The sequence below is a fragment of the Petaurus breviceps genome, unplaced genomic scaffold, assembly GCF_028583685.1.
Source record: "Petaurus breviceps papuanus isolate PSGF00001 unplaced genomic scaffold, PetGlider_PUasm1.0 181, whole genome shotgun sequence".
Taxonomy (NCBI): Eukaryota; Metazoa; Chordata; class Mammalia; order Diprotodontia; family Petauridae; genus Petaurus; species Petaurus breviceps.
This window is the reverse complement of record NW_027185784.1, coordinates 25,067,949-25,095,217: the sequence shown is the minus strand read 5'-3', so window position 1 is coordinate 25,095,217 and position 27,269 is coordinate 25,067,949. Positions and strand designations below refer to the sequence as shown.

At 38.5% G+C, this 27,269-nt stretch overlaps 1 protein-coding gene and 1 pseudogene across 1 annotated transcript in view; both read right to left on the bottom strand.

Moving 5' to 3' along the window:
* TMEM178B (transmembrane protein 178B) overlaps positions 1 to 27,269 on the bottom strand; it is a 457,319-nt gene that overhangs the window by 384,526 nt on the left and 45,524 nt on the right. The window lies entirely within an intron of this gene.
* Positions 3,110 to 4,375, bottom strand: LOC138160362 (WD repeat-containing protein 70-like; annotated as a pseudogene).

The window sequence follows — 27,269 nt, the reverse complement described above, 5'->3', positions numbered from 1 at the left end:
GATAGATAGATAGATAGATAGATAGATAGATAGATAGATAGATAGATAGATAGATATAATATCTATATCATATTTTTTCCAAAGACCAATCAAGCTAAGTTCAGATAGGCAATAAAACTGTTGACCACAAAAACTCTTGAAGATAATTTATTAAGTTACAGAGGGGTCACAGTATCCTACTGACAAAATTATGAATCCCTTAAGTATTGGAGTAAGTAAATGAAAATGTGAAATGAAATTTCAAAAAGGCTAGCATTTTACATTTGGGACCAGTTTCCATTAGCAGATTCAGAAACTAATACCTCATATAAAGACAAAAGATGTTAGTTAAACAAATATTTGCCTTGAGATGGAAATATAAGCTGCACCATTAATTTATGATCTATTCTTTTCTGATGTGCTTGGTCTTCAGCAAGTGTTTTCATCTTAAGCAGAGTTTTAAAACAAGACAAATTTGTCATTAGTGTTTTCCCTTTTTGGGTGGCTCTGCCCACTGTCACCATCACTCCCTAGGTACACAGTGCCCCATGCTGAATCTTAGCTGCTAAGAGACCTTCCCAATGATATACTACTACCCCCATCCTGAATTCTCCCCTTCTTCCTACCAAAACTTGACTATCTTACATCTCAATCTCTCAGGACTTTGTGAGGTGACAAAGTTATCTGAGCTCTGGACTGCCAGTTCCCTCAACCCATCTCTAACAGATATTGAAGACTTTAGGATCATAACCTGTGGGGAAGGGAAGCATGGTCTTAAAGAAAGCATCAGAGATGGAGCCATTACAAACTCCTTCCAAATCACTCCTCAGTGGCATCATGCATGCCTGCATGCTACAAGAGCTCTATAGCACAGGTAGTAATATTGGATATTCTCCCAAGAAGACTCTCACATGATAAAGAAAAAAGACTAACAGATGCAAAAGAAAAGACACCCAGAATGCTCAATCTTCCTACAGATAGAATATTTCCATGTGCAAGTCCTCCATACTTGCCTTCTTTCCTATCTCATCACTGTATGACTGTAAATGGAAGCTACAGTCCACAAAAATGATATTGTCAACAGAAGAAGGCCTGTCTCTCACTGATTACCTGTGCTGGCTTAAAGCAACCAAAGTATAGGAAAGATACTATGGTACTACTTGGCCCTACTGACTATAGATTCTTCCCTCCTGGCCCTAGTGCAGTGAAACTCCAATGGAAATGAGGGCCACTAATCCATAAAGAAGGATCCCTGCAGGACACGTTAGCTTCGTGTTTAAAGGTAATGTTATCCATGTTTTATTGCATTTTCCTTCATCTTGTTAACTATTTCCCAATTACATTTTGCTTCCAGAGGCACTGGGAGTGTTATGTACTAGAACAGGTCTGTATTACTTTCTTTGTTCTGCTACATAAACTTGAAGACCTATAAAAACTTAGAATTCGTAGTGGCTTTAGAGATAATTTTTCTCAATCCCCTCTACTGCAGCTGATAAATTCACAATAAGGTATCAATGGCTTAATGTGTTTCTACTTCCAGAAGTTATTTGCATTTTAGAAACTAGATGCCAGAAAACTTAATTCTATAGTTTAATCCAAAGGAATGAATTCATATTATAATATTTATTTATATTAAATATTTATATTATAATAGAGATGCTTTTATATTATATATATAGAGAGAGATGATTTATATTATAATAGAGATGCCAGGTACTATAGCAGCCAGAGAGGATGGTATCTTGAGACCAAGGACCCATTCCCATACCCAAAGAACTATCTTTTGTAAAAAAGAATAAAAAAGAAAAACTACAGTTCAGCAAAACTAACCAGCACATCAAAAGTCCGACATTACGTGCAGTGTTTCACATTCACAGTCTTCCACCTCTTCAAAAAAGACTGGGAGGTGCCTTCTTATATTTCTTCTCTAAGGGCCAAGTAGTTATTCTGAAAGGTTTTGCAACTTGGTTTCACAAAAAGCATATGAGTTTTAATAAAAATCACAAGTGGATCATAGATTGTCTATTAAATATATTTAGTGATCTATGCCTGAAATAGGTCCTACTATCTATCAGTTGAGCCTGCTTTATGTTAAACAAGTACTACCTGGTGTAGCTAGGGTGCTTAGGGAGAGTCAATTCACCTCCACAGAGCTAGCCTTGCATGCCCTCATCCTCATTCACTAATGGAGATGTCATACATAGTTATGCATTTTTTCCTGAGGAGTAATATATGAAATACACCTGAGACTGGTCTACTTAATTGCACTTGACATTTCTGGGTCACTGGTGGGTGGTGGCAAGTATCTTATTGGAAAGTCCCATCACTTGTGACAGTGGCCAAGAAAAAAGCCCAGAATCAGACTGTGAACCAGCTTCTACTCTGTTGTCTTTCCATACAACAAAGTGCTGTCATGCTTAATAGGCACACATGCATACATAAAGCTGTTAACCCCAGAATTAAAATGGTACCAGAATTATAGAAATAGCTATGGAAAAGTCAGTTGTTGAGATTATCTGGTCATTATGATCTTCCTCAAGGATACAGCTATATAGAGAATCATAAAATATACAATATAGAATTTATTTGGACCAAAATTTTAAAACCATGGTCAATGTAATACTGGTGGTCCACAAGTCTCTTCCAGGTAGCCTTGAGTTTAGTATCTCATAGTTATATTTTATATATTTTATATTATATTATTAGAGTTATATATTATATCTCATAAGTTTACAATATGCTGAAATTTGAAATTTTGAAATTTGAAATATGTTCCTGCATAGCTTAATAATTTATTTAGGATGCTGGAAAAAATAGATATTATTTCATTAATGTCTCATCAAAAGAAACATCGTTGCTTTCATTCTGGCAAAATACTTTTGCTGTGGAAAAGAATTCAGGTCAAAGCCATAATTATCCTTGGTGTTTCTCTAACGAGCACCAAAATAGAGAATGAAGATGTGTTTGTGGCCTACTGGTCCTATACTACCTGAGGCTTTTGGTTTTGTTTTTAGGAATCAATATACTTGTTTATTTGAAAAGAATTAAGAAAAAAATCGGCCATGACTCTCTCCACTCCTCTCTAACCACAAAATGGAGTCTTCAAATTTTACATTTTTTTCCATTCTGGCTAATTCTTTATTTTATCATAAGATTCTACTTCTACAAAAACAGTTTTAGTCCGAGTCTTGGAAAATGCGGGAGCAACCCAATATTTTATCCTTAGCTTCCTTCACATGCCATAAAATGACTTCCTGGGAGTTATCATCAATCTTACCCAGAGAAATGTTTTTCACTATGTGTGATGACAAGATTCCTCCATGGTTCCAATTCTACCACCATGACCTGGGCCCGCCAGAGAGGATTCAGGTCTGTGAGATGTCAGAGGATCTAATCTACCCTTTTCTCACTGTTTCTTTGTACTCTGTTGGTGTGGCTCACGGAACATAGGCAACATAGGCATGAGGAGTTAGGATGCAGTCCTGGGCTAAAGTCTCAGCTTTTCTCTCTTCCATTTGTTTTTAACTATACATAATTTTGTTCCCCTCTGACTCTTGCTGAGATCATAATGCATTTTAACCAATTAATTTCCAGGTCCAACCATGATTTGATTTAATTTGGGATGCCACGGGCAGCACACTACACTCATGTGACATCAATTTCATATATTTTATGGAAGGTCTGAAGCTCAAAGAAAATAAAATTGCCAGTGCCATCCACCACCCTTAACAAATATTTCAATGACCAAAAGCTGAATATTTTGACTAAAGCAGCACTCAAGAAGGTAGAAAAACTTTGAAACTGAAAAAAGTGGTTTCTTAAACTGTCAGATGTCCCACAATTTTAAAGTATCATCCCCTTACCAAAAAGCAAGAACAGTGCCACCATAGGAAAATGTCACACAGGAAGTATCTGTGCCAGGATCGTGGGCCTGTCTGCAGTGGAATTTGGTACAAACACTCATTATTTCTGTCCCAGATCTGGATGCTTCCATCCTGGCAGCCAGCTGCAATGAGCTTCCCATCTCCACGTAATTACTTTTTTTTCCTGTGAATTGTTTTTGGTTTAAACACACTTTTGTGTTCCATATCCCAGGTTCACACAGTTCCATCTTTTAAACAAGTAAAAAATGTTTCCTTTATTTTGGGACGTGAGCAGCCAGTATTAAGCATTGCCATGTGGCTTTTGGTGCTGGCCATGTCTACTACACTGGTCTTCTTTTACACATTCTATCACCAGGAAGCCATTTCTGTCAAGTACTTTGACCTGAGAGTTTCTGGACATCAAGAGAATCACATTTCCTGTGCTGCTGTATGTACTGTAGGAACTTAATTTGGTGACAATCATGGGGTTTAGGAAATTAGAAAGCTTCATGAGAAACATCCATCTCTGCAAAATGTCAAAATTTAGCATCATTGGGCTGGCTAGGTGGCACAGTGAATAGAGCACCAGCCCTGGAGTCAGAAGGACCTGGGTTCGGATCTGGCCTCAGACACTTAACACAAAAAATAGCCATGTGACTTTGGGCAAGTCATTTAACCCCAATTGCCCTCCAAAAAGCAAAAAAAAAAAAAAATTAACATCATAATCAAATCCTCCTGTTACCAAAAGGGCACCTGAATAGAGCCTCATAGAGGGTCCACCCCTTCCCTGAGATCCACCTTTCCACACTACTACATACTCCTCATTTGCCACCTCTGCTATGCCTTGTCATTTGGGGTTGGACTCTTGGGAGGGCAGGCCTACCCTTCTCCCAACATGACTTTGCAGATTGCCATTCCTGGTTGTTTGCAGTATTTTCTCCTTGATCTGGGAATTCTGGAACCTGGCTATAATATTCCTAGGAGTTTTCTTTTTGGGATCTTTTTCAGGAGGTGATTGGTGGATTCTTTCAACCTCTATTTTGCCCTCTGGTTCTAAAACATCAGTGCAATTTTCCTTGAGAATTTCTCGAAGGATGATTTCTAAGTTCTTTTTTTGATCATGGCTTTCAGGTAGTCCAATAAATTTTAAATTACCTCTCCTTGATCTAATTTCTAGATCAGTGGTTTTTCCACTGAGATATTTCACATTGCCTTCTATTTTTTTTATTTGATTGGATCTGGTTTAGTGGTATCTTGATTTCTCATAAAGTCACTAGCTTCCATTTGCTCTATTCTAATTCTGAAGGAATGATTCTCTTTAGTGATCTTTTGAGATTCTTTTTCCATCTGGCAAATTTGGCTTTTTAAGGCATTCTTCTCCTTATTGCCTTTTTGAGCCTCTTTTGCCATATGAGTTAGTCTATTTTTTTTAGGTGTTATTTTCTTCAGTCAGGTTTTTTACTCTAATTTCATAATTTTCTTGTATTGTTCTAATTTCTCTTCCCAATTTTTCCTCCGCTTCTCTTATTTGGTTTTCAAAATCCTTCTTAAGCTCCTCTATGGCCTGTAAACAGTTCATATTTTTCTTGGAAGCTTTTGGTGCAGGAGTTCTGACCTTGCTGTCTTCCTCCTGATCCATGCTTTGATCCTTTTTGTCTTCAAAATAGGAATCCAAAGTCGGATTGCTCTGTTTGTTTCACTTTCTTTGCCTGCTCATGTTGCCACTCAATTAATTTACTTTTGAGCTTTTTGCCACAGTAGAACTCTGCTACCAGAGAGGGGAGCTTTGTCCCAAATCGCTGGGGTTTTTGCAGCTGCTGGAGCTATTAGTTGGGTGCCCTCTCTGAAGCCTCCACAGGCTCTGGCAAACTGGTCACACACCCCAGGATCTCCACCCTAGACTTCAATCCAGATCCAAGCAGGTTAAAGCAAGAGCACTTAACCCTCAGACTGGTTGATTGGTCCCCCTACAATCTGCAGGCCAGGAGCTGAAGGAGCCACATGTGGCTGTGGCTGCACAGCTGCGGCTCCTCATTGGCTTCTTGCCCCAGGGGAAGAGGCTGATGCACTCCCAACTACTGGATCCCAAAGTCCACACTGCACTGGCCTCTCACTTTGTCCTTAGCATCTATGGGTTGATAATTCTGGAAACAGCCACAGCTGCTGGTGATCTGAAATCCCTCCAGCTGGTGGCTGTTGTGGTCATTCTGAGGCTAAAACCTCCAGCTCATGTGGGACTGGGCTTGGCTCCCAGAGGGCTGCACTGGCCCCTTCCTGCTGGCCTTCATTGGGAGGTTAGCTTTTCTCTGTCATTTTGTAGGTTCTGCATCTCCAAAGTTTGTTTAGAGCCATTTTTTACATGAATTGGAGGAGGTGGAAGCGGGAGCCATGCAGAAGTCCTGTTTCTACTCCCTAGAATGATTTTTTTAACATTCTAGAGGATGAAAGGGAAACAATATCAAGAGGTAGCGAGAGGAAAACAGTATCACACATGGAAAAGGATAAGAAAGACTGTGTCACTGGAATACATCACAGATGGGGAAAATAGTGCTTAGCACAGTGCCTAGAACAAAGGAAAGGTTTAGTAAATGTTAATTGGCTGATGGATATGAGGAATAAGCATTTAGCTATAGATGGTAACAAAAAGAATCTGGTTTTCCACAACACAAGCTATGAAAACAGAAGTTTCTTGAAAAAGGATGGTGTGAACATGACATGTTAAAATACCATGAAAATTGACAAATGTTCTTTAAAGAAAAGTTTTCTTTCTCTCCTTAGTAACTCAGGGTTATCCAGTCAGTATCACACCCAAAATAGGACTCTCTAGGCCTCTTGGTTGGAACAACCCCCGCTCTTCTGGAGGTGATGGATCTTCTTGCATTTACGGATGGAGTCCTAGGCTCCTAGAGGAATTATATGACAGTCTTTGGCAAGGGAAAAAATCTATGTCTCCCATGGACTTATTTGGATAAGACCAAAGGGCTGGTGGTCAAGGAGAAATCTTGGTCTCTTCTCAGTGTTAGAGACATTCTCTTTTCATGTCACCTTCCAAGGCTGGAGTCAAAGCAACTGGAATTATGACATCTTCCTAGTTATGAAATGCCCAGAGTGAAACAACAATAGAGAAAAGTTTAAATTTCAGATCTTTATAGAAAAAATCCTTCCATTTTTCTGTTTTTTATTTTGCTATGTATGCTACATTTAAAAAGAAAATTGTTTGGAAAAGTTCTTTTCAGCAGAAGTCAGTTTAACTGACAATTACCTAGCTGCTGATAGGGTCGAGGTAATAGTATCCCACTGTGTGTTTTGTAGATATATAATGCCAATGCAGCTTCAAGAACTACAGAAGGGAGAGAGAACAGACAGGAGAGAAAACAAAGATGGCACCAATGAGCCATCCCCATACTTCTATCATATGTCCACTTCTCCCTGATGGGGTAATTAATACAAGTTACAAGACAAAGGGGATAGACACTCGTCATATTCTTGTCTTTCAAGTACATGCCAAGAATGAAGAACAAAAAGATGCTTTCATTCTCCAGTGACTTAAACTCAGTATTGTACACATTAACCCAATATCTCAGCCTTAATGGTATAAACTACCATTAATTAGATAAATAAGGGATAAGCAAGAAAGAGATTTTTTCCTGAAATACCTAAGACTCCAACTTCAGTGACTCAGGAAAGTTAACAACCTTAAGTTTTAATGCTGGTGACTGGGTAAGAGAAAATAAAAACTGCTTACCTGGACTCTAGAGCCAACTGTAATGAGAAATGTAGTGTAACCTGGGGTTACTTGGCAGAGATAGCCCTAATACTGACACATGTGACAAATAATGTGCCCACCTGAGTGTCTTAGGTCAAATGTAGTTAGTTGCAGAAACAGGCACCTTAATGAGAACTTTGCCAACAGCTTTGATTCCAACATTGGACAAATTATTTAAATTCCATTTAATGAGATTTTGCTAATCACCTAGTGTGTGCATGACACCTTCACCCAACTTCTGATTGATGAAAACAATGATGACAATGATGATGATGGCAACGATGACAAAAATAACTAGCATTTATGGTGCCTACTATGTGCTAGACACCGTGCTAAGTGCTTTTTACAAATATTGACTCTTTTGATGCCCACAACAACTCTGGAAAGTATGTAGTATTATTATTCCCACTTAAAAGTTGATAAAAAAGGAAGCAAACAGAAGTTAAATGATTTGCCCAAGATCACATACCTAGCTATTAAGTGTCCAAGGGCAAATCTGAACTTGACTTCCTGAATCCAGGTCCAATACTCTATCCACTGCACCACACAGCTAACTCCAGTTAATAGTGGTCCTCCTACTGAATGAACCAGAAGTAGTTAGCTTGAAAAAAAGAAGTCTTGAGGTGGGAGAGAATAAGATAAGCTTTAATAAATCTTAATAAGTCATTGATATAAGATGTCCCAAAAGTCTTGGTACAGTTTTTAACTATTAAAACCTTGCTAGCTTAAATATTAAATAATATTTAATAGCTTGGAACTACACTAAGACTTTTGGGATAGCCTGTATTTGAAGGCTTTTCATGTGGAAGCAGGACTCTACTTGTGCTCCTTGGTCCAAGAGGGCAGAACTCAGATACAGGTAGAAGTCAGAATGAGGTCGATTTTGGCTTAACATAAGGAAAATCTTCCTCACAACAAAAATAATGATAATGGGCTTTGTTGTTGAGATGTTTCAGTCATGTCCAATTCTTTGTGACCCAGTTTGGGGTTTTCTTGGCAAAAATACTTTAAGGGCTTGCCATGTTCTTCTCCAGTTCATTTTACAGATGGGAAACTGATTGAGTGACTTATTAAGGATCACACAGCTAGTTAGTATCTGAGGATGAATTTGAACTTGGGAAGATGAGTCTTCCTGATTATGAGTCCAGAAACTGATCCATCCATTGCACCACAATGGGTTACCTTGGGCAATAAACAATTTTCTGTCACTAGAAGTCTTTTAAGTGGAAAGTAGATGACTGCTTTTTGAGGGACACAATGGGTGAAATCCATGTTTTGGGTCAAATTTGGACAAGACATCTGAGGTCCCTTTTAACTCTAAGATTTTATGTAATTTATGTTTTCTAGTTTATTGAACACTAGTTTATTAAATTCCATTATTTCTGATTCTTCCTAGTCTGTTCCATTGATCTACCTTTCTTTCAATCAGTACCAGGTGTTTTTGATCACTGTTTTTGATTGATTTCAAATAGACCTCAATAGACTATAAATTGAGGTCTAGAAATTATATTCCCCCTTCATCTCCTCTTATAATTCTCTTGCTATTCTAGATCTTTCTAGAAAATTTCAAATAAATTGCTATCATTTTATCAAGCTCTATAAAGTATCCCTTTGATAACTTTGTGGTGCTAAAAATTCAAAGACAAATACTAAAAAGTCTTGCCCTCAAGGAGCTTACATTCTACTATGATCCTACAATCACTCTCTCTTACTATGGCACATGTTGTCAACATTATTCATTTAAAATTTAGCATATACCACTGTGTATTTTTTAAATTTTTCTTTCCAGATAACAAGAATTTAGTTTTTCTCCCTCATGACTCCCACTATCCCCATTGAGGAAAAAAAAAACCCTCTTAACAAATGTGTATAGTCAAGTAATTCTCACATTGGCTATAGTCAAAAAACCTATGTCTCATTTTACACTGAAATCATGTTTGATCATTGCAGTGATCAGAGTTCTCAAGTCCTTCAAAGATGGTTATCTTTATAATGTTTTTGTTATTGTTTAAATAGTTTACCTCCTGCTCACTTCTTATTCTATTATTCTTATTCTATTCCAGTTCATACAAACCTTCCTAAATTTCCCTGCAACTGTCCCTTTTATGATTTCTTACAGCACAATAGTATTTTATTACATTCAAATAGAATAATTTGTTCAGTCATCCTCAATTGATCTGTACCCTGCCTTATACTGTTATCTTTTTTCATACATGTGTCTTATTCCCCCAATTAGACCGTGTGGTTCTATAGTCAGGAACCCTACAGCAATTTTGCAGTAGTGGCTACTGAAACCTTCTAGGAAACTATGAGAAATCTCATTGTCAGCCCTTAGCCAAGACTTATAATGCTGTTTTCTAGCCATTTCTTTTAAATTCCTGAGCTGCCAGTGTTAAAACATCATTCCAGCAAGCTGACCTCTCACACCAGGAGGTTGTCAAATACCATCTGTAATTAGAGCAGCAATTTTGTGTTTGGAGATCTTTCATACCTTCTGTGACACAGAACCACCTCATTCCTTCCCAGGGCTGAGGGAGCAGCAATTCTCAACCTTGTGTGAGTTGTAAGGAGCAGCCTAGTTCTTCACATTTGTCTTCACACAGCCTACCCTTCTATCTCTTTAAAATGCTAGGCAGTGTATTTCTTTTCAACTAAATTGAACTAAAATTAAATTTTTTTTGAAAAAAACACAGTTTTTTTTAAAGTCTAGACACCTTCTAAGATAATTGGAGATACCCTGGGAGTATCAAGTCTTAAAAAACGGAATTTGAACAAAGCATCAATGCTGCCTTCTAAATCAAACTCAGAGTTCCTTTCAGGGGTGTTTTTGTAGAATTCATTTGACAAGAAGCAACTCATTAGCATCCAGACAGGGGGCTTCTGAAATTTCTTTTCTCATGGTCACCCTACATCAAAACAAAGGAACATAAGAGGAGATTAAAATACAGGATAGCTCAGACTAGTTCAAGGAGTTTTCTTCTCACATTCCCTCTTTCCGCATGCCATTGACAAGACAGCAGTGTTTGAAGACTTGTGGGTTGGCATGAGGGGGAAGAGTTTCTTTACAGGCTTTCAACAAGATGCTCACTATTTGGCAGTCTTTCCCCAATAATGGGAGATAGAGCCTAAACATGGAAGGCAAGGTGGTACAATGGAAAGAATGCTGGGTTTGGAGTTGGAAGAACTGGGTTCAAATCCTGCCTTTCCTATTTATTACTTGTGCCTCCTTAAAGTAATTTAAGCCCTCTGGACCTCAGTTTTCTGATCTACAAAATGAGGGGATTGAACTACATGGTCTCTAAAGGTCTTTTCAGATCTCCTGTGTCCTAGTTTCCAAGTGGTACTAAATCAGATGTGTGACTGTGCACAAATGCAAGGAAAGACAAATCTAGCACCTGAGCTCCTGCGCAGAGGTACAGCAGTCAAGGCTACACAAGGGAACAAAGGAACCCCCAGAGAGTAGCTGTGTCTACCCCACAACTACTACAAGCTTCTCAGAACTCTACTTGCTGTCTACCTCCTCATATACCACACCATAATTCACATAAGCATTCGGGCTGGCCTTGCTGGACTGTCCCAGAACTGAAAGCAATACAAAACTGATTTAAATACCTGTTTCTGGTTTACTAGATTTGGGTAGAACCACTAATGCTCGTTTCCAAGTCATATCCCCATCTGAACTCCTCCACTCCTATGATCATGGCTAACAGTGAAAGACAGGGGACAACAAAAGCAAACATTATTCATGTTCTTTCTTCTCAGAAAGAATTTCACTGTTTCTTGTGCATAAAATCTGCTCCAGAGGACTCTTCACTTTCTATCCCCTGTTCAAGTAAGAGGAGAGACATCCATGAAATATGTGTGTGTGATTTTGTTCTTTTCAAGTGCCAAGACAAGCCCTAAAACACAAATCACCATAGATGAACTTCTTACTTGGACCTTCATAAAAACGGGCAATAGTACTCCCTCAGTGTTAATAATGAACAGGAGACAGCTCTGAAAACTTCCAAGTTACTCTGAAAATCCTTTCTTTGCATAGCTTTCCCTATCTTATATGCTTCTGCACATCTCTCTTCCTCTAACCAACAAATGTAGTTGAGATACTATTAAGGACCGTCAACCAATCAGAATCTAAGCTGCTTAAACCCAGAATTTACATTTTTTTTCTCCTCTGTATCCTGGATAGAGTGACAAAGGACAAAAAACATTATGGATCATATAGGAGCATGATTCAATAATTGATGATTTTGCAGGGGGGAAGGAATGTCTTTTATAATAATACTACGATGTGAAAGACACTATTTTGGAAAGGAAGCAGAGAGAAGAAATAAGGATGAAAAAGAAACCAGGGGAAAAGGACAGAGGAAGGAAAAGAAGGAGAAGAAGCAGCTACAACAGATTGGAGTAGCAAGGGTAGCTAGTCATTGCCCCCCAAGGAGCTTACTATCTAGTATAATCAATGGCACAATAAAATATTTCAAAATAATCTGAAGCAGTGTTTAAATTTCAGAGTTAGATTGTGTAACTTGATGGAAATTTGAAATAGAAGACTATCAGCTAATCGGAATATAAGAATATAGGATTTTAGATCTGGAAGGGACCATAGCATCATAAACTGAAAGGGACTGCAGAGACCATCTGGTCCAACATCCTCATTTTGCAAATCAGGAAATCTGTTCAGGGAGGAGGGGGGATTCAGTGACTCGCCCAAGGTCACACAGGTAGTAAATAAATATTAGAGATGAGATTTGAATACAGAACCTATGAACCCAGAGCTCTTTCTACTGTTCCATGATTTTCAAATCCAACTACCTCATTTTGAAGATAAAGACACTGAGATCCAATTCAAGGACACACAGCTAGTTTGGAGCAGAATAAGGACCAAAATTCAATTCTACTCACTCTTAATTCCATGCTGCCTCTTTTAGGGTCTTAATCTGGCATGTCTAAACCCAGAATTTTTATTTTCTTGATATTCTATTGCTCATTTATAAGTAGGCAGACCAGTTTGCATTTGACCAAAAATTCATCACTAAGCCATAATGTATATACGTCTCCATCTATCTTCCATTCAGGGCTATTTAATTCTTAAGGGATAGAAAAGGTGATAAAGAGGAGAAGAAAAATAAGGAGAAAAATGAAAGAGAAAAGGGCTATATCCATAATTCCTTGTCTCCTGCTATGATAAATTTTCCATTTACATTCATGGAATCATTTTTAAACTTGAGTCTATGGAATCCATACAGCATTTCCTTGCATCAGTGGACATCAACATTTCATCTTAGACTCTGGTAGTGTTTCTGTGATAGAGATAAGGCACTTTTCCAATGACAGAAGGCAATTTATTTTGCATAATCAATGTTGTTTGTAACCCAGCCTTGTGTTCCCAAGGCCCTCTGGGGCTGAGAAGCATAAAATACATATGTCTAAAAGCATGTGGAAAAGATGGTGCTCTAATGGTGCATTGATAATTCCATTTCATCCATTTTCATTTGTCTCTAACCAAGGGTGGTCAAGCAGCCTGCATTAGGAAGGACAATCCTCAAGTTTAACTTAGTGTCCCTCCTGAACTGATCCCCAATCATTTCCCACTGACACATTTCGTTCTCTCTCCTTCCTTTCTTTGCTTAGGAAGAATCCTATGCATTAAAGCATAAGCCTTAAATTTCATATTCCACTTTCCAGACAATTTTGCAGCTGGTTTCACCATCTTTCAAGATATTCCCTTCCCTCTCTGTTCACAGCCATTTCTCCTGCTCCAGCTACCTTTCCTAAGATTGGATTCTTATCCCTAAAGACATTGTTCTCTCCTGTCCCCTTCTCCAGGTACAAGACTTGTCAAGTTCTCCCCTGTATTTTACATGTGAGAATCTGAAATCTGGTTATTTTATCCTAGCAGTCTGGAAAGTTATTTGCACAATAGAGGATGAATTAGCTTTTTAAAATTGATGATGATGGTGGTAGTGATATCATATACTATATATCAGGAGGAAATGCACCAGATGGGAATAACTCTTGCTCTGAACACTTTGGTTCCTCCTTCCATGCGCCCACATTCTTTCCAAATTCCAAGTCAGCTGTTCTTGAGAGCAAAGAAAAAAGACAAGAATACTTCTCTGAGTCCATGTATATCCTCTACATCTTACCATTTGCTTGATCCCAGTTAGATTCCTGGGAAGAGCTAGTTGGTGCAGTGGATAGAGCACCAAGCTTGGAATCAGGAAAACCGTTCTTCCTAAGTTCAACTCCTACCTCAGACATTTACTAGTTTCGTGACCCTGGGCAAGTCACTTAACCCTCTTTGCCTCAGTTTCCTCATCTGTAAAATGAGCTGGAAAAGGAAATGGTAAACTACTCCAATATCTTTGCCAAGAAAAGCCCTCCAAAATGGAGTCACAAAGAGTCAGACACAACCAGGAAATGACTGAACAAGAAGAAGTTGAATTCCAAGGCATCATCAGTGTTTCTTATAGTCTCCCACTCCTCTCTCAAATGCTGAGAAGTTATAAGAGCCCCTTAGGCACATTTAGCAAATGCTTTTAAAAAGCTCAGCAAAACAAGTAACTAAAAGTATTTGCTGAATATCAACAAAGGCACAGAGGTCATTACAGAGAACCAAATAGGGAAAGGTCTTTAAGCTGTTTGTATGTATGTGTGTCTCTCCTCTCTCTCTAATAAACTAGAATTTGTAAGAGGACACGGATCATGTATTATTCAAAAATTGCCTCTACCCCAGGCACATAACAAAGTGAGAATTTGATCAACATTGAAGTCGAAAGTTAGGTTTGCGATTTCAGCTAGACCAAAGGAACATGGGTGTAATAAAAATCATAATAATTTGGAGGATGGAACATAAGCTTTAAAGCTAGATCTTGAAAGGATATAGTGCAAGAAGAAAGCAGCTCTCAACCTTTCTGTGAGGACCCCTTCATCAAAGCCCACATCTACTTACAAGTGTATCATTGCCATCCACTGGTTTAAAAAATATATGTCTGAACATGAACCCCTTATTAATAATCCTGTGGTCCCATGGGTTGGGAACCATTGATGTAATCTAACCTCTCCAATGTATTGATGAGAAAACTGAGGCTCAAAAAATTCAAATGATTTGCTCAAGATAAGTAGTAGAGGAAGATTTGAACTCAGGTCCAAATCCAGTGTTTCTTCCATTGTATATTATTGTAGTTGAGGAATGAGCAAATCAGAATCAGCAAAAGAATCAAAATGACAGAAGAGGAGTGTAGGTTTGTTACTTTCAAGCACATAGGCAAACTGCTCCATCTGGTAATACCTTGTTTGTCTCTGACACACTTACATGTATTTGATACTGTAGTTACTTGTGTATATGTCTCACATCCCCTTTTACTCCTAGATGGTGATAATAATAGCTAAGATTTATAATGCTTTAAAGTTGACAAAAAGATTTGCATATGTTACCTAATTTGATCCTCAAAATCACCCTGGGAAGTTGGTGCTATTATTATGCCAATTTTACAGATGAAGAAACTGAGGCCGAAAAAAGGTTATTAAATATCTCATCCTGTGTCACATAGCTAGTAAGTGTCTGAGGCAGGACCGGAACTCCAAGTACAATGCTCTATCTACTATGTGACATAGCTGCCTCATAAACTTTGTGTCTTTCTCATTGTCATGGCCAGTGCCCAGATCAGGGTACCCTTGTAGAAAGGAAAAGTGATCTCAGCCAGCAGACTTAGGTGTATAGCTCTTAGGCTGACTCTGAGAGACAACTCTCCCAATTAGCATGATCTGTCACTGGGCATGGAGCAGCACAATCATACAGACCCCTGGGGGGAGTATGCACAGCCCACACGTGCTTCCAACTACCTTTTCCAGGGCATCAGTGGCCCCCTCCCACAGAGACAAAGGACAAATATCCAGGAGTCCCAAACTACTACAAAAGTGACACTCAGCCACTCTAATGGGTTTTACTTGGTTTCTGCTCTTAAATGTCACTCTCCTTTCTCTCCTCTCCACTTCCCCTCAATTCTGTTCCCTTTCCTTAAATTTTTTGGCTCTGCAACAGACCCAGTAGTGTCAATGCAATCATTTGGCTCTCTCATCCACATGGCCAGCTGCTTGTTATAGCCCAGGGATGGGCAGAAGCATCCAGGGCCCTCTCCTCCTGGCTCCTGACCTTGCTATGCATCTTTCTCCTGCAGTGCCTAGCATTAATTTTGTTCCGCTCTCTGTACATTCGACAGGTGCTTTTCATACATATGTACTTAATAAGTGTTTGTTAAATTTGTTATGGCATTGAGAATGAAAATGCTGCCAAGCAGGGATCCTTGGAGCCCTGCTCAAATGAATGAGTAAGAATGATTTGTAATTAGCACATTCATGGTTTTATTCATATAGCTGCTATTAGAAAATCTTTTTTAAAGAACTTTAACTATCTCTCCTATACTTTTTACTATACTTGCTATACTGTGTCATGTCCCCTCCTCTGCCCCACCCCTAGTAGAATATAAAGTCATTGAGGTCAAGGATTGGATGTTTCAGACATTTTCCCCTAGTGCTGTGCATAGTGACTAGCACATAGTAGGTCCTTAATAAGAAAGTCCTTAATAGATGCTTGTTGACTAATATAGTTGGCCTAATGACCTTACGTGGCTGGCTTTGATTCTGAGGCAATTAGAACCAACTTGCCAAATGGAGCACAGTTCTCATTTGTACAGGTAAAGTTCCAAAGTCTACACCCACAGAGGGAAAAATTGAAAACTCCCTTTAGAAATGAGGGTCTCATAGGACTATAATCCTTGTAGCCTAGAAATGATTTGAGATAAAGGCAACTCAGATGGAAAAGAATTGGCCATAGAAAGCAATTTACTGGTACCAACAGACTTTTCTTGGCTGAAGTTTGTTAACTAGGCTCCCTTTAGTGAGTCTTGTAATGGGGTATTTCCAAAACACTTTATACATAATAGATACTCTGGCACTGTGGTGAATCTGTGATTTCTTTAGGGTGCATATACTCTCTCCACTGATGCAGATGGTAATCCCTGATGGTTTTTCCATTCTGTATGATTTTTGTCCATGTTTTCCTGGAGGCCCACAATCAAAAATGCATTCAATATGCTAGAAGTATTTGTTAGGCTCCTTTAGCACCTCAAAGCTTCCTGTACAATTCTGGCTTCCTATCATTTGTCTACATGAATGGTGTACCTCATTTTGATCTATGAATGTAATGGGATATTATTGCATTGTACAAAATAACAAATGTGAGAAACCTGAGAAGACTTCTATGATGTCATAAAGAGTGAAATGAGCATACAAACAGATCAATCTTGTTACTAACTTGTCAGATTCTGAATACATTTTAAAACATATATGTGATAGAAGTTGGTTTCGTATTTAATCCACTTTTTTGCTCTTTGTATACTCAAATTTTCTTGTTGGTTGATGATTAAGATTAATGTAAAAAAAAAGAAAATTTGTTCAGAAAAAGAAAGCAAAGCAGTTCAATAGTCTTGCCTTCTAAAGTACCTTGTACTTAACTTTTTCTTCTTAACTAGCTCAGAAGTTACATAGATGAGTCAATTATACTGAAAACCTGATCAGCCAATGAGAGTTGTTTCTAAGGATTCCATACAAATTCTCTAAGTTTCATTGGCCGAGTTTCCACTGTACCATTGGGGGAGGCAAGGATTAAATAGTAAAGAATATTTTTATGTACTGTTGGTCATGCCTTAGGATGAGTTTCTTATCCATATCACTAGGATGCCTTGCTTTGCAAAAGAGATGTGATCCTAAAAAGTTTTGTGTAAATCAATTCTTTAAAAAAAAAAAAAAAAGAATTCTGGGCGGCCAGGTAGCACAGCGAGTAAGAGCACCAGCTCCAGTGTTGAGAAGATCTGTAGATAGAATCCCTGGGCTCAGACACTTAGGACCCACCCAGAAACACCTGGCCGTGTAACCTTGAGCAAGTTACTTAACCCCAATTGCTTAGGGGCGGCCAGGTGGCTCAGCGAGTAAGAGCACCGGCTCCAGTGTCAGGATGATTTGGATCAAATCTGGGCTCAGATACTCAGCACCACACCCAGAAATAACTGGCCGTGTAACCTTGAGCAAGTTACTTAACCCCTATTGCTTAAAAAAGAAAAGAAAAGAATTCTATTTAAAATGTATTAAGTTTGCTCACTATTTCAAAGAACTTTAATGTAAATCCTTTTGTAAACCCAAGAATTCTCTCAACGTATAAATAATAAATCCTATGTCCCTGGAAATCTCTAAACAGAGACAGGAGAACCACTCAAGGGATTTGCTGTAAATGGGATCCCATGCATTAGGTAATTCAACTTGGAGATCCTAGCATTATCCGGTTTGTAGAACAATGACCAACCATCATAACAGAGAACCAATCACAAAGCATATTAATCATTTCCTGACACAGAGATGATGGGCTCAAGGAATACAATGAGACACGGGCGGGGTTTTTTTTTCTGGACATGGCCAACATGGGGAAGAAATATTTTTGCTTGATTTTACATATTTATTACAAAGATTTTATTTTCCTCTTTATTTTTCCAGCGGGAAGGGAGTAGTGAGTTTGAAAGAAAATAGATTCTTGTTCATTGAAAAAATGAAATTTAAAAAATTTTAATGGACTAATGAATTGTTTTAGAGCTCTTCCCTAAAAGAGGCAAGATAGAGCTGCACAGAGCTTTTTGTTGTTGTTGTTTTCTACCAAATTTTTCCTCCACAGCTTTAACTTAGAGGAAGCCATTATAAATAAGGAAGAAAATTAACCAGATGCCTATTTTTAGAGCAGATTATATTACTGTGGTGTTCTATTTGTGAATCAAACAAATAAAAGAAATTAGAAGTTCAATTTCTTAAGTCCTTAAGAATTCACATTGAAATAGCTAAAGCTTAGACAGATGGAACCTACATCTGGAGACAATATAGTGTACACTGTAAAGGGAAGAATGTTGATTTTGTTCCCAGGAGGGTCTAGGTTCAAATCCTAGGACTATTATCTAAGCGACTGTTGGCAATCTACTTGACCTTATTGGAAATGAGGGCGTTATACTCGATGGATTCTGAGGTCCCTTCTAATTCTAGGTCTATGATCCTATGACCTTTCTGAGCCTTATTCTTCTCATTTATAAAATGAGATCAAACTAAATGACCTCTAAGGTCTCTTTCAATTCTGAATTTATGCTCCAGCCTCCATATCACTCCTCTTCCCTACTAGCTCCTGATCTCATGTGAAAGATAAGAAGTCATGTCATGGTTGGGGGAAGGTTTGTGACAGTTGTTTCTCTTGCCTGAAAATGTCTTTGCTCTGGTGGGATTAAGTCAGGGTCCTGATGCTCATTTCATGGGACTTTTCTTGAGACACACAAGTCCAAGGACCAACAAACAATTCTGACTTACCAGGTTATAAATACAACAGCCATTTAATAAGTATGTAGGCTCAGGAGTAGAAGAATCAAGGTGTGGAAGTTATTGATTACAGTGGAAGAAGATATCAAAGTTGGTGGTGAGGTGAGGGAGGAAGAAGTGAAGGAAATAGAAATATAGTTCAGAAAATCTGATTGCTTCTTGAGCCTTAGAAAGGGCTGGAGATTTTTTGTACAATAGCTGGGATATTACTGTCTCCTTCTCCTACTCTCCCCACCCAATTCCAATAGCAGGAAGGAAAGTCAGCATCATAGTTTTAGCAGAATAAGAGCCTTCTCTGGCAACAGCCATTCCCAATGGTATACATTAACTTTCCATAAAACAAGAGTGTCCAAGTTTTTCCAATAGCAGACCACACAGTCAGAAATTCATATGTGTGGTAGATTGCATGAATTTCTATTGTAGCAGTTCCATGAAAGAAAACATATCTTCACAAAGACAAATAGAAGTATTTTCTAGACACGCAGTTCACCAAACTAAACATTAGAACTGCAGTCATAGTTTAAAGATAGAAGGGGGAGGGTGAAGCCTAGATGGCAGATTAGAGGCAGCAACCAAGCAAAACTTTCCCAACATTCCTTTCCATACAACTTTAAAATAATGCCTCAAATCAAATTTTAGAGTGACAGAGTCAACAAAAAGTCAGGATGATATATATATCCAACCTAAAACAACTTGGGAGATTGATAGGAAAGGTCTATAACAATGGGGTGGGAGCCAACCCCAAAATACATGTGGTGGTGGCAGCACCAATAGTTGTCCTTGGAAGCAGCCATGATAGCTGCAGCCAGAAGTTTTGGAATTCTCAACCCAGAGACAGTGGGGGGGAAGGTGGGTCAGACAAGTGGTCAGAAAGAGATTATAGGGGATGCTTTGCTAGCACTTGATACAGCTGGTGTTGATTGGCAACTCTACTGCCTGTAGGTATCTTGGGGTTGAAGTTTCAGGGTGGAGAGGAGTGTTTGTAGTCAATTACAATTACAGGGCAGGGGCCCTGGTTGCAGTTCCATGGAAGAGAGGAGCATAGGGGAGCACTAGCACTTCTGGCTGCAGGAGAACAGGGGACCTGGTCACAGTTCCAAGGCCAAGAAGAGTGCTAGTGCTTGTGGCTGCGGGGGAGCAGAGACCCTTCTTGGGAAGAGGTCAGAGTGCAGCAGATCACACTTCTGCCTAAATCACACCACCTCGGATGCACTGAAAACTTGCAGACCACCCCCCCGCCCCAAACTAGTTCAGAAAACAGCAGCACAAAAGAGCCTGAAACTTAAGACAGTGCCTCCCCTGCCCCAGGGAAGCAGAGCCCAACTTTAACATAAAGTTAAAAGTCAAGAAATAGACTAGAAAATGAGTAAACAACAACAACAAAAGAACAAACATAAAAAGTTACTACAGGGCCAGGGAAGACCAAGACACAAACTCAAAAGAAGACAACAATATTAAAAATAGCTACAACCAAGACAACCCTGGCCAACACAGAGGCCCAGACAAGGCCTGATCAACATGGCAGCAAGTTGATCCACCAACCACAAGGGCCACTGCCAGGACAATCACTGCAGGACTGGGACTGGACGGAGCAGGGTAAGAGTCAAATGCAAGGCCCCTGGCAGGGGACTACCAATCCACAGCCTAGAAATTTAAAAAGCCCCTGTCTGGGCCTCCAGGAACCAGGATGGCAGAGTGAACCCCATCTGTTCTAATCTCCCCCCACACCCTGAAAACATAGTAATTATTGTCCCAGGGCAAAACCTTAACCAGTAAAGGCTTGGGAACCCCAGAGGAAGGGGGTGGCTAGGGCTCTGCCTCAAAATGGGTAAAAAGCAGACTGCAAAGACAAAGACTCTGGAGTCCTACTATTGTGAGAGGGAGGAACCAAATTCAGAGGGAGACAATGTTGACTCCACACCCACAGCTGAAGCCTCAACAGGGAACTGGTCTCAAGCACAGAAAGCATTCTTAGATGAGCTCAAAAGGAACTTTGAAAACCAATTTAGAGAGATAGAAGATAAAATGAATAATTCTTTTAAAATCAAAATTGCAAAATTAGAAAAACATTACAATGAAGAAAATATCTCCTTAAAAAGAAGTGTGATATGAAAAATGAGCTCCAAAAACTAACCAAGGAAAATAATTCACTAAAAACTAGAATCAACCAAATTGAAGTGAATAACTCTATGAGGAATCAAGAATTAGTCAAACAAAACATCAAGAATGGAAAATTAGAAAAAGAGGTAAAATATCTCAATGGAAAACTAACTGACCTGGAAAACAGATCCAAGAGAGATAATCTGAGAATCATAGACCTACCAGAAAATCATGATGAAAAATTGAGCATGAACAACATCTTCCAAGAGCTCATCAAGGAAAACTGCCCTGAGATACTAGAGCCAGAGGGTAAAATAGAAATCAAGAAAATACACTGGTCACCTCCTGAAAGAGATCCCAAATTGAAAAGTCCATGAAATGTTGTGGCCAAACTCCAGAACTACCAGGTAAAGGAGAAAATACTGCAAACATCCAGAAAGAAACAATTCAAACAAAGCAGAACCACAGTAAGGATCGCACATGATCTGGCAGGCTCTACTCTGAAAGATCGGAGGAACTGGAATATAATTTTTCACAAAGCTTGGGTTACAACCAAGGATCACCTACCCAGCAAAACTGAACATATTCTTCCAGGCAAGGAGATGGTCATTTAATGATATAATGGATTTCCAGACCTTCCTGATGAAAAAGCCAGAGCTTAATGGAAAATTCAACCTCCAATTATGAGACAGAAGAGAGACATAGAAATGTAAACAAGGAAAACATACACACACACACACAGAGTTACTTAATAAGAGCAAACTGTTTATAGACAAATAGAGGGTATGAGTATAATGATTTTTAAAAACCTTATTAAGGGCTACAAAGGGACTGCAATGGAAGAAGAGGAAGGAATGAAGCAGAAAAGGGTAAATTATGCCACACAAAGAGTCATAAAAACAATATAGTAGAGGGAAAGAAGGGAGGGAGATGAGCATTACATGAGCTTTTCCCTCATTGGTTCTGGTGCAAAGAGGGAATAACACAACCAGTTAAGTATAGGACTCTATTGAGAAGAGACACAGAACATATCATAATAGAGGGAAAGAGGGGAGGGAGAGGAACTTTGCATGAGGTCAGTTCTTGTCAATCTTGGTTCAAAGAAGAAATAACATGCAACATTAAGTATAAAAATCTTATCATATCCTACAGGCAGTAGAAGGGGGAAGGTCTACAAAAGGGGAGGGTTAGAAGGGAGGGAAGAAGTAAGGGGGAAGAAGAGAAAAAGGGAGGGGGGCTGATAAGAAGGGAATACCAATGTAATGCCAAGGAAAGGCAACTTCCCAAGGTTCAAAATACCAGCATAGGTGCTCTCCATTTTATTCAGTGACCAACCAAGAACAGAGAAGGTCAAAACATGACATCATTCAAAATACAGCATTTACTAAGTGTGATTAAATAATCTCCAAGTACTACCCCACCCCAGGACCTTCCATTCATTCAATCAATTACAAAGTCCCTGTTCTAAATACTACTCCACCCCTAGGCTGTACCTTCATTTAATCCACCACAAAGCCCCTCTTCTCAAATGGAGATTAGTTTCCAATCTAAGAAAAGTACATTCATTTGTTCAACCATAGAATACAAAAAGGTCAAAAGTTCCCCACCCCTGGATCACAATTCAATCTACCCCAGAGTTACATCAAGTTTAAGCACAGCACTTAATACCCAAATGGAGGTCTTTTCTTCATCTTGACACAAGGCAAGTTCTCAGCAATCTTAGTTCCTGGGGAGACAAGGCTTAGCAAGGCCATAAGATACATTGCCAGTCTCTTCATTAATTCATCCTCTGTCTGTATAACAGTCCTAGAACCCCTGAAAACATTAGCAAAACCCTCTCCCAGGATTTCTGTAAACATACAACAAGAAAATCCTTCTTCAGGGCTTCTGAACCAACAGAAAGGTTCCCAGACCCCTGCAACAACAGCACTGTCCTTCATCAGTGGACAGTATTCACTCTGTCTGCAGGACAGTCTCCAGATCCCTGCAACAACAGCACTGTCCTTCACCAGTGGACAGTATTCACTCTCTGTCTGCAGGACAGTCTCAGTAGCTCTGAACCAACAGAAAGGTTCCAGGACTTCTTCAACAAAAGGACTGTCTTTCACCAGTGGACAAATCTGGCAAAACAACATCAAAACAGACAGACAAAGTACCAGCAAAACAGCCATGTCTCCTCAGTCCTTGGCAGCTCAGGGGGCAGGTCTCAAAAGTCCAGGGCGATTCAAAGTGGCCCCCAGCAATTCTCTCAGTCTCTCTCTCTGCCTCCACGAGGGTGCTGCTTCCAAAAAGTTCTTCTGCCTCCCTCTTGTGTCTCTCCAAATCTACGTCACCAGCTCCTCCCAGTTTAGGACTCTCTTTTCACATCAACAAGTCCATCCCACAGGTGGGATTAACAAGCTCTGGGTTTTAACACAATCAATTTGAAAACCAAGCCAATACAGGGGAATCTTTATATTCCATTACTATCACAAGAGTCATAAAAACAATATAGTAGAGGGAAAGAAGGGAGGGAGATGAGCATTACATGAGCTTTTCCCTCATTGGTTCTGGTGCAAAGAGGGAATAACACAACCAGTTAAGTATAGGACTCTACTGAGAAGAGACACAGAACATATCATAATAGAGGGAAAGAGGGGAGGGAGAGGAGCTTTGCATGAGGTCAGTTCTTGTCAATCTTGGTTCAAAGAAGAAATAACATGCAACATTAAGTATAAAAATCTTATCATATCCTACAGGCAGTAGAAGGGGGAAGGTCTACAAAGGGGGGGGGGTTAGAAGGGAGGGAAGAAGTAAGGGGGAAGAAGAAAAAAAGGGAGGGGGGCTGATAAGAAGGGAACCAAGGGAGGTGGTGATCAAAAGGAAAACAAGGAGGGGAAGAGATAAAGGGAGAAAAATAAAAGCATAAACAGGGGAGGGAATAGGATGGAGGGAAAGAGACAGATAGTAATCATAACTGTGAACGTGAGTGGAATGAACTCTCCCATAAAATGAAGGTGGATAGCAGAATGGATTAAAATCCATAATACTACAATATGCTGTTTACAAGAAACACATCTAAAACAGAGGGATACACACAGGGTAATGGTAAAAGGCTGGATTAAAATATATCATGCCTCGGTTAAAGTGAAAAGAAAAGCAGGGGAAGCAATCCTTATCTCAAATAAAGCAAAAGAAAAAATAGATCTAATTAAAAGAGATAAGGAAGGAAACTATATCCTGCTAAAAGGCATCACCTAGAATGAAGCAATAGCATTACTTAACATATATGCACCAAGGGGTATAGCATCCAAATTCCTAGAGGAAAAGGTAAGGGAATTAGAGGAAGAAATAGATAGCAAAACTATACTAGTGGGGGACCTTAATCTCCCCCTCTCTAAACTTGATGAATCCAATCTCAAAATAAACAAGAAAGAAGTTAAGGAGGTGAATAGACTTTTAGAGAGGGTAGATATGATAGATCTCTGGAGAAAACTAAATGGGGATAAAAGGGAATATACCTCCTTCTCAGCAGTATATGGCACTTATACAAAAATCTACCATGTACTAGGACATAAAAACCTCACAATTCAGTACAGAAAGGCAGAAATATTAAATGCATGATTCTCAGATCATGATGCAACAAAAATCATATGCAATAAAGCGCCACGGAAAGATAGACTAAAATCTAATTGGAAACTAAACAATTTAATTCTAAAGAATGAGTGGGTCAAACAAGAAATTATAGAAACAATCGGTAACTTCATTCAAGAGAATGACAATAATGAGACAACATACCAAAATTTGTGGGATGCAGCAAAGGTGGTTTTTAGGGGAAATTTTATATCCCTGAGTGCACACATGAATAAATTAGAGAAAAGGGAGGTCAATGAATTGGGTATGCAATTGAAAAAAACTAGAAAAAGAACAAATTGAAAGTCCCCAATTCAATACTAAATTAGAAATAATGAAAACCAAAGAAGGGATTAATAAAATTGAAATTAAGAAAATTATTTAATTAATAAATAAAACTGAGCCGGTTTTATGAAAAAAAAAACAATAAAATTGATAGACCCTTAGTCAATATGATAAAAAAAAAAAGAAAGAAGAAAACCCAAATTATGAGTATCAAAACTGAAAAGGATGAATCTACCTCCAATGAAGAGGAAATTAAAACAATAATTAGGAATTATTTTGCCAAATTGTATGCACATAAATTTGACAATCTTAGTGAAATGGATGAATATTTACAAAAATATAAGCTGCCCAGATTAACTGAAGAGGAAGTATATTACTTAAATAACCCCATCTCAGGAAAAGAAATTGAACAAGCCATCAGTGAACTCCCTAGGAAAAAAAATCTCCAGGGCCAGATGGATTTACTAGCAAATTCTATCAAATGTTTAAAGAAAAATTGAATCTAATACTCTACAAACTATTTGGGGAAATTAGTGGAGTCCTACCAAATTCTTTTTATGACACAAACATGGTACTGATACCTAAATCAGGAAGAGATAAAATGGAAAAATAAAATTATAGACCAAATTCCCTCATGAATACAGATGCAAAAATTGTAAATAAAATATTAGCAAAAAGACTACAGCAATTTATTTCTTTGATCAGGTAGGATTTATTCCAGGGATGCAAGGATGGTTTAATATTAGGAAAATCATCAGTATAATTGATCATATCAACAATAAAACTAGCAGAAACCACATGATTATCTCAATAGATGCAGTAAAGGCTTTTGACAAACTACAACATCCATTCCTATTAAAAACACTAGGAAGTATAGGAATAAATGGAGCCTTCCTTAAATTAATAAGTAGAAGGGGGTGGCTAGGTGGTGCAGTGAATAGAGCAGTGGCCCTGGAATCAGGAGGACCTGCGTTAAAATCCAGCCTCAGACTCTTAACATAAAAACTAGCTGTGTGACCTTGGGCAAGTCACTTAACCCCAACTGCCCTCCAAAAAGCAAATAAATAAATAAATAATGAGTAGCATCTATTTAAAGCCATCAGCAAGTATTATATGTAATGGGGACAAGCTAGAAGCATTTCCAATAAGATCAGGGGTGAAACAAGCATGTCCACTATCACCCCTCTTATTCAATTTGGTACTAGAAATGTTAGCAGTAGCAATTAGAGAAGAAAAAGAAATCAAAGGAATCAAATCGGGCAAAGAAGAGACCAAGTTATCACTCTTTGCAGATGATATGATGATATACTTAAAGAATCCTAGAGAATCAAGTAAAAAACTACTTGAGACAATAAATAAATTTGGCAAAGTTGCAGGATATAAAATAAACCCACATAAATCCTTGGCATTCCTGTAGATTTCTAATGAAATCCAACAGCAAGAGATAGAAAGAGAAATCCCATTTAAAGTTACTGTAGACATTATAAAATATTTGGGAATCTACCTGCCAAAACAAACCCAGGACCTATATGAACACAACTACAAAACACTTTTCACACAAATAAAGTCAGATGTAACTAATTGGAAAAATATCAATTGCTTGTGGCTGGGTCAAGCTAATATAATAAAAATGACAATTTTGCCTAAATTAAATTACATATCTAGTGCCATGCCAATCAATTTACCAAAAAATTACTTGATAGAGCTAGAAAAAATAGTAACAAGATTCATTTGGAAGAACAAAAGGTCCAGAATATCAAGGGAATTAATGAAAAGAAATGCTAGGGAAGGTGACCTAGCTATACCAGAATTTAATCTGTATTGTAAAGCAGTCATACTTGGTACTGGCTGAGGAATAGAGAAGTGGGTCAATGGAACAGATTGGGTACACAAGACTCAGCAGTCAATGACTATAATAATCTACTCTTTGATAAACCCAAAGACTCCAATTTTTGGGATAAGAACTCACTATTTGACAAAAACTGCTGGGAAAACTGGAATATAGTATGGCAGAAACTGGGCATAGACCATTATCTAATACCGTATACCAAAATTAAGTCTAAATGGGTGCATTATCTAGGTATAAAGGATGATACTATGAGCAATCTGGGAAAGCAAGGAATAGTTTACCTGTCAGATTTATGGAGAGGGGAAGACTTCATGACCAAGCAAGAATTAGAGAGCATTACAAAATGCAAAATGGATAACTTTGACTACATGAAATTGAAAAGCTTCTGTACAAACAAAGCCAATGTAAC